This window comes from Lissotriton vulgaris, chromosome 12, assembly GCF_964263255.1.
Source record: "Lissotriton vulgaris chromosome 12, aLisVul1.2, whole genome shotgun sequence".
In the NCBI taxonomy this organism is placed as follows: domain Eukaryota; kingdom Metazoa; phylum Chordata; class Amphibia; order Caudata; family Salamandridae; genus Lissotriton; species Lissotriton vulgaris.
In genome coordinates, this window is record NC_141700.1 from 74,903,443 (window position 1) to 74,916,925 (window position 13,483).

The window sequence follows — 13,483 nt, forward strand, 5'->3', positions numbered from 1 at the left end:
CTGGATAGAGGCACTTGTTTCAGGCCAGTATCCCTGTGAAGATGGAGGAGGCTGGAGGGCTGAAGGGTTAGACTTGTGGCACATGTTGAGGTAATGCTACGGTCAGTCAAGTGACTCTGAGAGGCTGATAGGGTTGGGGCGCAATGAGGAACATGTTAAGGTAATACCATTAAAAGGCGGCTGGCTTCACGTGAGTCAGTCCAGTGCCTTTGGAAGGCTGGGAGGGCTGGATCCAAGCCATGCCTCACAGGCGGATGGGTGTTGTAGGGCCAGGACACTGCAGCCCTATGGCTGTGGGGTGGGTGCAGGGTTTTGTCCACCTGCAGGAGCAGCAACACATTTATAGGGCTCCTCTCGGAGCAGTGAACAGCTACAAACATTTATTTTCTCAATTGTTTTTTGCTCATTTTGTGTTGCAACTCCTTTTGAGGCCTCAATATTTAGGTCATGCAGGCTGTGTTTAAATCTCAAAAAATGTCCATCCACCATTCTCCTGTTTTAGGGTATCTTCTCTTACTCTTCTGCAGTTGCAGATTCGTTTGCTTCTGCAGGTCTTGGCTGGTTGCCCTTCAGGAAAACAAACAGAAATACGTTCCCAAACACATCATTAGGAACACAACATTGTCCCGTTTAAGTCACCATTCTGCTTTCCCACATTCACAGCCTGATTCCCAAAGATTTATTTTTGAGTAGTTGCGATTTACCCTAGGCCCAGGTAAGAATTAGTAATTTATTTCCAGACAGTAAATTATGCTTACTTGCTAAAAAGGACCACTTTGTGATTCACAAATCTTTTTTTCTTGGGTAAGCATGTCTAACTCTGGAAAATACAAAACCATCTTTTGACAGTGACCTTAATTCTGTCCTCTTCCAGGCAGCTACGACTTTCTAAAATACAGAGGGCTGCACTCCGACCCCATTTCCTGTTCTAAGAGGAATTTGGGTGTCGGAACATCTACCCTAGCTATCCTGCAAGTCTGAACCGAATCTGATCTCGGGAGGCTGAGGAAAATACCTTTCTGTCCCGACCGCCGGCGAGTGAGGAGCGGGACGGAACCCGACGCCGGCTGAAACCACACGGCTTCCCGGGGCACCTGGTTCGCTTCTCGGCAGGACGAGACAGAACCTGCACAATGCTGTGGATGGCTTAGAAAGTCTAGAATCAGCGATGAGAACAACTTCAAAGCCGTGAGTAGAAAAAATATTTCTCACACAAACATTTGTCGGCTGCGTAAGGGGAAGAAAACGGAGCGAAGAAGTGCTCGTCTAAAATGGCGGTCTGATCGCGCTCCCGGCATTTTCACCCAGGGCACCCAGGCACCCAGCGTCCCCGCTCCTGCGGTCTGTGCAGCCGAGGCAAGACCGATGAGGCCAATCTACACACAAGTAACGCTCACTCATCGTGTAGCTGGTGGGAAGGCTGCTACTATGAAATGCGCATATTAACCTGACCAGTGCATTTTTACCAACCATCGGTGAAATAACGCAAGTAACTCTCAGCGTGGAGATGATCTAAAGACACTATGTGCCACAAAGTTCTCTGAAAGCAGGACACTTATATACGCATTGTCTGGAGCCTTACGGTGTCTTTTAACAGTGCGCAGCAGGCAAAGAAACGAGTCACACGACGTACAACATGGCGGCAGCTGTTGCTATACCTACATAAATGACTGCGTATCCCGACTGTCTGTAACGCGCAATGACATAGCCTCGCAATCTTATCACAGAGGCTAACACAGATCTGGGCACTTGCATTTCATCAAATCATTGAATTGATTCTCTCCACGCCAATGTACCCAGTGCATAGGGAGGACTAACAATCACTTAAATGTAACGCAAATCGCTACCCACAACTTCCCGCCAATTTGAATGCAACTCTGCGCGCTACAGGCTTCACGGAAACAAGTCTAAAACACTTAGTGGCGCGCTAACTGCTACAGGCTCTCGGACAAGGCTATTCACAAGAGATATAAAGAGCGTTAGTCACCCCCTGTCATCTACCCTCAGAATGGGGGACAAGGAGAATGGGAAAACTTCCAAACGTTTGAAGTCGGACCCACCGACGCCAGTCTCACCTTATAAGGGGAAAAAGGAATTTGCTGAAGCAATGGAGACTATCTTGAATAGACTAGAAGAAGTTAGAGACCTGGCCAAATCCACAAAAGAGGAGGTAGTTGCGGTCAGACAAGATATCAGAGATATTAACTCAAGGCTGGCAGAATCTGAAAACAGGATAAGCAAACTGGAAGACTCCAAAAATAAGACCTGTGTAGCCATCAAGAACCTCAACTTGTGCTCGGGTCATCTTTCGAGGTAAGTCGCAGAATTGGAAGACAGAAATAGGAGAGGGAACCTAAGAATTTTTGGCATGCCAGAAAAATCAGAAGAATCCCACGGCTCATGCATAGCCTTCCTCGAACAATGGTTTACACAGGCCACGAATCTAACCTTCACCCAGCCATTAGAGTTTGACAGGACGCATAGAGTAACAAATGACCAGAAAGGCCCGAGAGCGATAGTATGCAAGCCACTGAGATTTCAGCATGTTGAACAGATTCTTACTTTTGTCCGCAAACATAACCACGTGTTATGGAAGGGTCACAAAATTTACATCTCGCAGGACTTCAGTAAAGAGACTATGGATATCAGGAAAGCTTTTCTTGCACTGAGACAGCAACTAAAGTCGCTTGGCCATCTATATGGTTTTATCAGACCAGCCAAATTTAAAGTGACAATTCAAGGTGTCTCCCATGTGTTCTCAGACCCACAAAATCTGCGACGCCTACTATCCAATCAGGGCGATGGAAATATGGAAGTTTCCCCCCCGGAACTGGTATGCGCAACCGCCTCTGGTTTCAAATGAACACTTGATATCGAACCCTGTATAAACCCAACAGATCTACTTGAGACCTAAGCATAGACCCCACTGTCGGGTGTTTCCGCTCTGTGTAATGTTCTCTGTGCAATTTTGCCAAGGTTCTAGTCACTACTCGATGATTCTAATTCACGCCGAGGTATTATAATCGTACCCTATGTAACTCCATTATCCCGATAATGTTTCAGGTACACGATTGCTCTTCTTGTGCTAGCCAGAAACAGTTATTTGAGGTTACTGGTCTACTAGCATGTTCATGATTCACTTGTTTCATGACTCATTTGGGCAGTTCATTAGTTGTTATTACCGTTGCCTCATCTCTGCCATTACAATTACTATAGAGGCTAATGAGGAACTCACTGTTGTAGTACTATTAAGTCTCATTGCCTACGTATCTGTCGCACTTATGTTCTGAAATGCATTTACAGCTCTTACGCCAGATAGTTTTGAGTAAGCTGCTTGGAGGCAGCCTCGCGGTCGTTCCCGAGTCGCCATGTTCTTTTTCTACAAATGGGGTGGGAGGGGAGGGTTGTGGGAGAGGGTGGTGGGCGGAGGGAGGTTGGAGGGGGTGAGGGGGGATTACTTTTGCATATTTTGTTCTGTTTTGTCTTATATTTTCTATTTTGCACACTGCTTTGCATCCGAATGTGTTCCTAGAAACCGCTTTTGCTCCTACCTACACAAGCACCAGTTCCTGCGTCCTATTGCATCCATTGTTCCTGTGTCCTATTGTAATAGCTTATAGGGATATAGCTCTAAACAGTACTTTGATATGCTATATATATAACACTTGATGGCTCCCACTGTCGACACCCCCATAGGAACAACGACCATAGACAACCTTAAAATACTCTCACTGAATGTGAAGGGATTGAACCAACCGGTCAAGCGGCAGAAAATACTAGACTACCTCCGTAGGCAAAAGGGTGACATAGCTCTGTTACAAGAAACAAAACTAGAGGCGAAACACTTCCATACCCTACGAAACAAGTTCTTTACTGAAGAGGTGGGGTCGGAGGCAATAACTAAGAAGAACGGGGTGGTAATGTTAATAGCAAGGAAGGCCAATGTAGAAGTGGTTTCCTCCTCCGTAGACACGAAAGGCAGATGGGTTTCGGCAAAATTGATCAAGGATGACACTGAATTTTACATCACAACGATATATACTTCCAACACACACAAACCATCCTTCTGGTCAGAGCTCACAAAACAGATAGACACTATCCCGGACTCAGCGGGCCATATACTAGCAGGTGATTTCAACCTTCCGCTTGACCCTGCCTTAGATAGGGACTCCAGGTGCGCCTTCAGCCCAAACAAGGCCCATAAGGAATTCACTAAGCTATGCAGCAGATTTAACATGACAGACACATGGCGTATACAGAACCCCGATGGCAGAGACTACTCATTCTACTCCCCCCGCATGACTCATTTTCACGAATCGACTATTTATTCATAACCAGGAACGCCGTAGCTAGAATAGAAGACACAAACATTGAACCAAGACTCGTCTCTGACCACTCATGCATCTCACTGACTATATCAAACGTTAAACCGACGCTCCGTCAGTCATTATGGCGCCTCAACGACGCCATCCTAAATGATGAGAAGCACAGAGAGACCATAGAAAATGCAATCAACGAGTATCTAACAATTAATAAAGAGGGCGACACCACTGACTCCATCCTATGGGAAGCTCTGAAGACTACCATAAGGGGTCTCATCACAAAAATAACGTCTGCAATGAATAAAAACCATAACGCCGCCCTCTTGAAACTGGAAAAAGATATTTCAAGACTCCAAAATGACTATCTGGAAAACAGACATACGGAATCGCTAAATAGCTTGACTAACCAGAAGTATGCCTATAACAAATTAGTAAGTGAAAAAGCAGGAGTTTGGCTAGACAGAAGGAAACGTTTTAAAATCTGCGAGTCGAATAAAGCAGGGAAAGGACTAGCAGCCTACCTTAAATTTAAAATCCAAAAAAACACGATCAACTCCCTACTAGATGACAACGGTACCCCCAATTCGCACCCCATTAAAATTGCAGAACTGTTTAAAGAATTCTATGAGAAGTTATATGCCAAGAATAATAATGTGAGGAAGGAAAGAGTGGAAGACTACCTTTCTAAGTGTGAGTTACCAACACTTACCCTCTCAGAACAAGAATCATTAAACAAACCGATATCAGAGATGGAGGTCAGATGTGCGATCAAGTCACTTAAATGTGGGAAGGCCCCTGGCCCAGACGGATTTACGGCAAAATTTTATAAAAGTTTCTCACAAACGCTCACATCCCCAATCTTGAATATGTTTCATGAGATTAGCGAAACAGGCGAGTTAAAAGGAACACTGGCTGAGGCGGTTATTGCCGTAATACCAAAAGAGGGGAAAGACTCTAAGCTCCCTAAAAACTATAGGCCCATCTCGATAATAAACTTAGACTGTAAACTCTTGGCTTCAATCTTAGCACAATGTATCCAGAAAGTCATGCCGTCCCTAATCCATCCCTCACAAGCTGGCTTCCTAAAAAACAGATTGTCCAGTGACAATACTAGAATCCTAGCACACGTAATTGAAAAAGCAAAGTTCCTATCCACGCCCACTACTGCGATAACACTTGATGCAGAAAAAGCATTTGATAAAGTGGATTGGACATATCTGGAAGCAGTGCTTCACAAATTTAAGCTAGGTCCTCTTTTTACTAAAATGGTAATGTCGCTATATGCCTGTCCTACTGCAAGAGTAAGGGCTGGGGGAGCTTTCTCCTCGCCTTTCAAGCTAGAACAAGGCACTAGGCAAGGATGCCCCTTGTCTCCTTCCTTATTCCTCTTAGCAATCAAACCCTTCCTGTATCAAATTCGGAACAATGTCAACATCCCAGGAATCCCATTTAACGATTGCATCATAAAACTCACAGCCTATGCTGATGATGTTTTAGTTTTAAGTGAACAGGCTGATAAGGCAATACCTGCCTTGCTGTCTACGATCGAGAAATTCTCTGACGTGTCTGGCTATTCCTTAAATAAGGACAAAACTGAGGTTAAACTTCTAAACAATATGAGTGATAAAAACATTTTGGGCGACTCGGGGCTTACCTGGCAGCCGAAGAGCTTCAAGTACCTGGGCCTAGAATTTGAGAAGGATCTAATTATGACATTGAAAATCAACGAGGAACAACTTCTCAAGAAAGTTCACAAACTCTTGGAGGGATGGTCCCCCAAATTCCTATTGTGGTGGGGAAGAGCGGAGACATTAAAGATGATGGTCACTCCCCTAATTAACTATATGGCAAGCATGCTCCCTATGACTTTCTCAGAGGACTTTCTACAAAAAATAGATAAGTTACTTAGTAATTTCCTATGGAAAGGGAAAAAGCCCAGAATATCTATGAAAAAATTACAACTTCCAAAAATAAAAGGCGGCCTGGGCCTACCCAACTTCAGGAACTATCAAACAGCTTTTCTGTGCAAACAAGGGGCTTGTTAGTTTAATGAGGGTTCCTGCTATACACCACTGTGGATTAATATAGAGAAGTCCATCATAGGCAAAGCTCCTCTCCCTGCGATACTCACCATGGACCTGTCACACCTTCCACACTCTAGGTACATTATACTCAACACCAGGAGAGCTCTTCTCAGACTAGACCAAACCCATAACTCTGGCCTACAGATGAAGAAGACGGCTTCCTCATCCCTGTGGCGCAACCCTCTCATCAAGATCAATGGTACGCCACCCTCTTGGGAACATTGGTCAGTTAAAGGCATCAACATAGTCTCAGGTCTTTACGATGGGCACATGCCGATCCCGTTCTCCACGATCCAGAATAAACATTCCCTCCAGCCAATTGACTTTTATGCATTTCTAAAACTGAAGTCAGCCTTGTCCACACGCTCGTTCACACTTTCAGACCCCTGGTTAAAGTCAGCACTCCCTCGCCTACAGTCCACAGGTCACTTTGTTTCGAAGGTATACAAACTGCTCTCACCGGCATTAGGCAAATCACTGAGACGCAACGAATTTAAGTGGGAGGAGGAACCTAACACTACTGACATAGACATTAACTGGGAAAAAATCCACGCCTCAGCTCTCACACACAAGATGTCACCGATCCTCTCACAAACCAAATACATGCTACTTAACAGGGTATTCTGGACCCCCCAAAATTATTCAAGCTTAATCTAAGAGACACCCCCACATGTTGGAATTGCTCCCTCGCTGATGGTGATCTGCCACACATGCTTTTCCTTTGTCCTATGCTACACAAATATTGGTCTAACGTCTTTGACTATATTGAGCACATATTTCAGATTAAACCAAAGAGGGAGTTTATTTACATAATTTTGGGTGCCATTGATCTGATGCTATCGAGAGACCACGATCACCAGCTCCTTGATCTACTACTTACTCTAGCGTGCAAAGTTGTCCTCTGCCATTGGAAGACTGCTTCGCAGGTCTCTTTCACTACTTGGAAGGAGTGGCTGTCATGTATCAGAGGGATAGATAACTCTGCTCTACACTCTTCCTCATGGCATGTCACTAACAAAAAACTCTGGTCCACTCTTGATGCCTCCTCCTTCTCTTTCGATCCACCGTAGACTATCCGATATTCATTAACCACTATAGAATTCCCGTCACGTACTTACCCAGAGGTAAGACACCAATGAGAACGCTACTATTACATTACCCTACTATCAAGGTGTTAGAAATAGGTGTTGAGCTCCCTTGTGGTTTCACAAGCTGTAACATAAGAAAAAGAGACTTGGAACACAGCATATGTTGATTCAGTGTATCTTTTTATTACCGTTTATCGCTCTAGACCACCTCAGCTCGCATTACGGTACTATATGTTGACATTGTCCTGCAGAATTCTGATTTTGATCTACGACCCTCTCCTAATGTTTATTGTAGCATATTACCCCTTCGCATGTAAGCTCCGCCCTCATGACTGACCGTTTATCTTTCACGAGCTGCGTGGTTCTGGATCTGTATCTGTATTGACTTATTTTCATTTTTTTACTTTATTTGACTCAACAATGTAAGAGCCATGATTATGTGTATTATTGTTTTGTGATTACTTTCTTTCATTTTTGTCTAATAAAAATGGTTTGAACACAAAAAAATGTTTATTAGTGTCATTATTACAGAAATCCACCGGAGGGCGCTCAAAATCCATGATTAAGTTAACATGCAATCTGACGTGTAGTTGTCCTTCCTCACCCTCTGCTCTTGCAGAGAAGGGCTGTTTCCCAATACGTCGACTCTTTCTGATGTCTTGGCTAATCATGAGATCGTGCTATACAAATATTAACGAGAGGAAAAAAATATTTTTTTAAGCTAAAAAACAATTGCAATTCCTCAGTTACAATGTAGCTAGCAGTGCTTACTTCAACGTTGACTGAGGGGTGAAGCATGTATTGAAAGGTGAGTGTTGTCTCGAGTTCAACCAAAAATGTGTCCACTGCTTATTGGATTGAATGTTTTCCCCATCAATTTCGGTTTAGAAAATTCATAATTGTATTACAATAGTTACTAGTGAAGCTTTGTTACATTTTAGGCCCACCACCTGCATCTGAATGACCAAAGCAAACAAGCGTCTTTGATTGTTGGCTATCCTATGAACATGGACTTCCCTCAACCCTCTTATCCTATTTACCCCTGAGGTTTATGTGTACAGGGTTATTTAAAAGAGTTTTTACTTACCATTATAAAAGCCTGGGGGCTAAGCGCAAAATTGTGTGCCACTGCGCAAGCGCGTCGCTTAATAAATCTAGGCCTCGGTTTGATGCGCGATCATTCCACAGACTCCGCCCCCATAACTCAACGCTCCTTTCAAAGGCTCGAAGCGCTCTTCAGGTGGTGCCACAGCGGGCTGACGGCGTTCCTGTTCGCTTCCACCCGTCACCTCTGGATGCCACACAGTTCTCAAGAACCAACCAATCAGGGCCTAATTTGTAAATAAATGAGTGCCAGGGCCCTCGTCTGGAGGCCAAAGCAGAGTGCACCACCCATTGCCCCTGCCAGAGATGCCAATGAGAGTGACAGCACAACTACTAACCATCATACACCTACGAGTGAGACAATTCAGGCTATTCCAGGGCCCAAAAGCTGTAAGAATGGCCTGGGTGCCAGATAGCAGTTATGGCAGTTACGGCGTGCTGCGACCTACGACTACGCGGGAGCACTTATGTTGGGAGCTTATTTACAAGTGAGTGGTGGGACGTGGTGAAGATTTAAAAAGTACCTGGCACATGAGTATATTGGAATTTTTTTTATTCTAAACTCTGGCTGGTACTATTAAAAAAAGGAGCAGTGTGAGGTCAGATCTGTTGTATTAATGAACAGGACCTCTGGTGTGCACCTGTCGTAGGTCGCAGCACGCCGCATCCCGTTAGAGGGTTGCGAAGACCCTGATGATGAAGCATGACACCAAGGGGCCTGTGGGTGTGTGAGGGGTATTTAACAAAACACTAAGTGCTCCAACACATGTTGAACACTTCACCCTACCTGCGGGTTGGATTCTCTTTGTTTATTAAAGTATCTATGTGGAGCAAGAATCCATTCCCCATTTGCTCTACCTCCCCCTCCTGTTTTTTGTATATTAAATTAATAAACAACTGTGTACTTATCTCTAAATTAGACATACAGTGCCACCATGTGGCAGACTCTCGTAAGTGCTGGTGTTGACAATTAAGAGCTGGTGGCAAGAGCGAGCTCAAATTAAGCATTGACCAACATACACTATTCAGCTGCAGGAACATCACTCCCACCCACTTACCTGGAAGCTTAGTGAGCAGCCTCACAGCTGTGTGAACAGGGCTGGACAGGCTTTTTGTCCCACTGAGCATTTCCCCGGCGGGCTGGAGCTCTCGGAGGCCGGTTTTGAGAGTCCATGGCTGGTCCTGGTTCCTATACACTTACCAAAAACACAGTGAAAAGAGGGTCTAGAAGGCCTATATTTACCGACCCCGATATCCCAAAGGCCTAATATTTGGAACTATGAACTACAGAAAGGAATATCTGGGTCATAAAACAAACTAGTGTATCCTGAAACAGAGTTATAGGCAAACTACGAGACTACAAGCTAACCAAGGAGAATAATCAGAGGCTGAGAAATTCTCATCAGACCACCCAAGTGGCGGAGTGTCTTCATATGAGATTAGATTGTGGATCCAAACAACGCCCAGACCATCATGTGACGGTATAGTTGTGGATACCAATTGTTATCTCCATCCAGGGATTATTCTTAATTGGTTGCTGATGAGGTGCAGTGCGTGAAAGTGAGTGAATTTTAAAATTTGATTACCACAACAAAAATTATGTTTAATGGGTATTGTTCTGGCATCAAACATAAAAACTATGCCCGGTAGTCTGACAATATGACTACCCAGTAAAGCTGTGCAAGACGGTCGACATGTTTCAGCCAGGTGGAAATATTTTCCGGCTTTCTTCAGGACCAAATCGAAGTATAATGCTACTGCACGAAAAATTATTCTCACCACAAATGAGTGTAAGTGTGATATGAAATTGAAATCATCCTACCAGGACCTTGGAGCCCCAATGTGCCCTGGGATGTTGAATATTGTGATCCTTACCTACAGAAAAAACATAAGAAAGAACCACATACACAAATAGTAATTTTATACATATAAAAGCCTCTACATTTGCCACTAAAACATTGTACAGGACACACATAGAGCAGTATTATCTCTATTTATACCCCACAGAAAGATAAACTGCAGGTTTTTTACTAACCCATTAGCTTACATCTGGGAAAGAAAACTCAATTTAAGTATGATTAATACTCACCCAGCTTTGTGTGGGTAGTAGACCTCACCTCACCCGGCATCCGCTCGGGAAAACTGAGGCACCGCTCTGTTGTGCAAGGTTGAAAATAAAGGTTGACACAATGAGAACCATCGTGCCCACTTAAATTCACAACATGTTAGTTCGCACAACCTGACTAAAACCTAATTGTTTAAAAAGAGGAGAAACCCACTACTGACCAAACCAGATGCTGACAGAGGGTGGGGACTGGCTATGAGTGACGAATGTTCTATTCAACTATTGCTTAGTAGTTTCAAAAGTTGTTTAATAGTTACAAAAAGTCTCTAACAAAGACTCAAGGTGGTCAAAAGTTGCTGCAATCATACCACGAACTATCCACAAGGAGGAACAAACACAAGGGGATTGAAAGAAGAAAACCCCGATCCCTGGGACTTACCTCTCCGCCGGTACCCCTCTCTGGCGTCCGAGAGAAAGTGAAGGTACTTTATCCAGAGGAACACATGTTATTTATACCCGTTTCAATTGGATAATTGGTAATAAACACGACTTAATTAATCGTGTTGCGCATATACGGTAGGGAATGCTGATTATTGGAGAATGCGCAGTAGGTGTAAAAAGGCAGTGTACCCCTTAATAGGCATGTGCCAGTACGCACGCTTCTCTTCGCCTGTACGCGTAGAAGTGACTGATTTACAGCGCATGCGCAATGTGATATGTTAGTGTCGGCACATTTGCGTGGCAGTGACTCACATTGAGCGCGTGTGCGATGCTATATTCGCGCATATGTCAATTCATGTCGTGTTTATGCTTATAGAACACAAAGTTTCCATAATTCAAAGTCCTATTATACAAGATATGGACTGTGGAGAAACAACGAACCGAGAGAGCTCTAAAGGACCATAAAGGATGGCAGAGGAAATAGAAAATCAACCTCCTGAATATTTCATTTGTTAAACTCACCATATTGAGTGGGTTGTATAATGTCAAGGTGTAATAGCATAATCCTATTCAGTAACCTAAGGATTACAGCGATAGCCAAGATAATGAAAAGTGTGTATAAACCGCTGTAGCAACCACAAGTATGCTGTTTTGTGAGTTTTATTCAGTATAAAGCACCTTTGTGTTGTCAGTCAATGATGGCATTATAACGACGACCATGGAATATCGTCATTCAATCCCTGTATATCACTTTTAACCCTGAATATCCATTTTTGCTCTTTGATGAAGAGAAACCTAGGCACATCGCTGATATGCGATGGGATGAATGGATGTTCCAGTATCACCCATCTCAGTTCTTCTGCTTTGTGTTTTAAAGCCAAAAAATGTGTGGTCAAACGGGTGGATTGTTTTTGGCAGCGAATTGTACTCTTATGTTCACTTATTCTGAGCTTCACTTTACGAGTAGTGTGGCCCACATAACGTAGTGAACATGGACAAGTGATCATATAAATGACTTGCTCAGTGTTGCAATTGGTGTGCCTTTTCAACAACCACGGTTTGTCTATACCTATGTCTCCGCTGTTAGTTTTGTATGTCTGTGGACAGACACTACAGGAGCCACAGGGGAAATGGCCCTGTACTGCTGGTAAATCCCATAGAGTACTGCTAGTGACTGGAGGCATCGTTCTAGGTCTCGTATGTACTAGACTGTCCCTGATACTTGGTGCCCTCTTGAATGAAAAAAGGGGGGGGGGAATAGAGGTTTGTGCGATATTCAGGATCCCCCAATGTCTCCGCACTATCTTTTGAATATGGTTAGAGAGCACACTAAATGTGCTCACAAAAGTTAACCTGTCCAAAGGTGCTTTGTCAGGATGTGGCTCCAAAAGTGCCTCCCGGTTATTATTAGAGGCACGTTTCCAGGCTTTTTTCACCAAATGTCTAGGATATTGGCGTTTTTTTAATTGGGTAGCCAGTACCTTAGCATGTTTATCTCACATCGGTGTAGATGAACAGTTTCTCCGAATGCGGAGGAATTGCCCCACTGGAAGGTTGTTACGTAAAGATCGTGGGTGATGACTGTTGTAAACAAGTAGGGAGTTCCTTGACATAGGTTTCTTATACAACTCGCATTCGAGTTTCCCATCTCTGGGATAGATTAAAATGTCAAGAAATGGAAGATGTTCTCTACTGATTTCTACAGTGAAGTTGAGGAACTGATTTTGTTGATTGAGCCACCTGTGGAACAGCTCTACCTCAGATGAAGTACCCCGCCAAACCATCAGAATGTCATCTATGTACCGTTTCCACAGCAACACCTTTTCAAAAAAAGGGTGGCCACGGTTGAGTACATAGCTCTGTTCAAACAGATGAACATAGAGGTTGGCGAGGCTGGGGGCAAAAACACTCCCCATAGATGTACCTGAGGTCTGTAGGTATATCTGGTCCTCAAATTTGAAGAAATTTTGCATCATGGCCAGTCTGGCACATTCCATGATAAAACTCACGGGGGTGATGCTGTTCAATTCCCTACTGGCTAAGAGTTGTCTCACAGCCTCCAGAGTTTCCTCCTGCGGAATGCAGGTATAGAGGGACTCTATATCAAAACTCACCAAAAGGTCAGTAGAGGCATCAAACTCTATTTCAGGTAACAATCTCAGGACGTCTGCCGTGTCTTTCAAAAATGTAGGCATTTCTTTCACTATTGGACGGAGGTAAAAATCAACAAAGGTAGATAACGGTTCAAGTAATGAACCTATGCCTGAGATGATAGGGCGTCCGGGGGGTTGCCTCGTTGTTTTGTGTATTTTAGGTAGGCAATAAAATCCCGGCATCACCGGGTTAGTTGTTACTAAACATTTTGCCTTCTCTAATGTG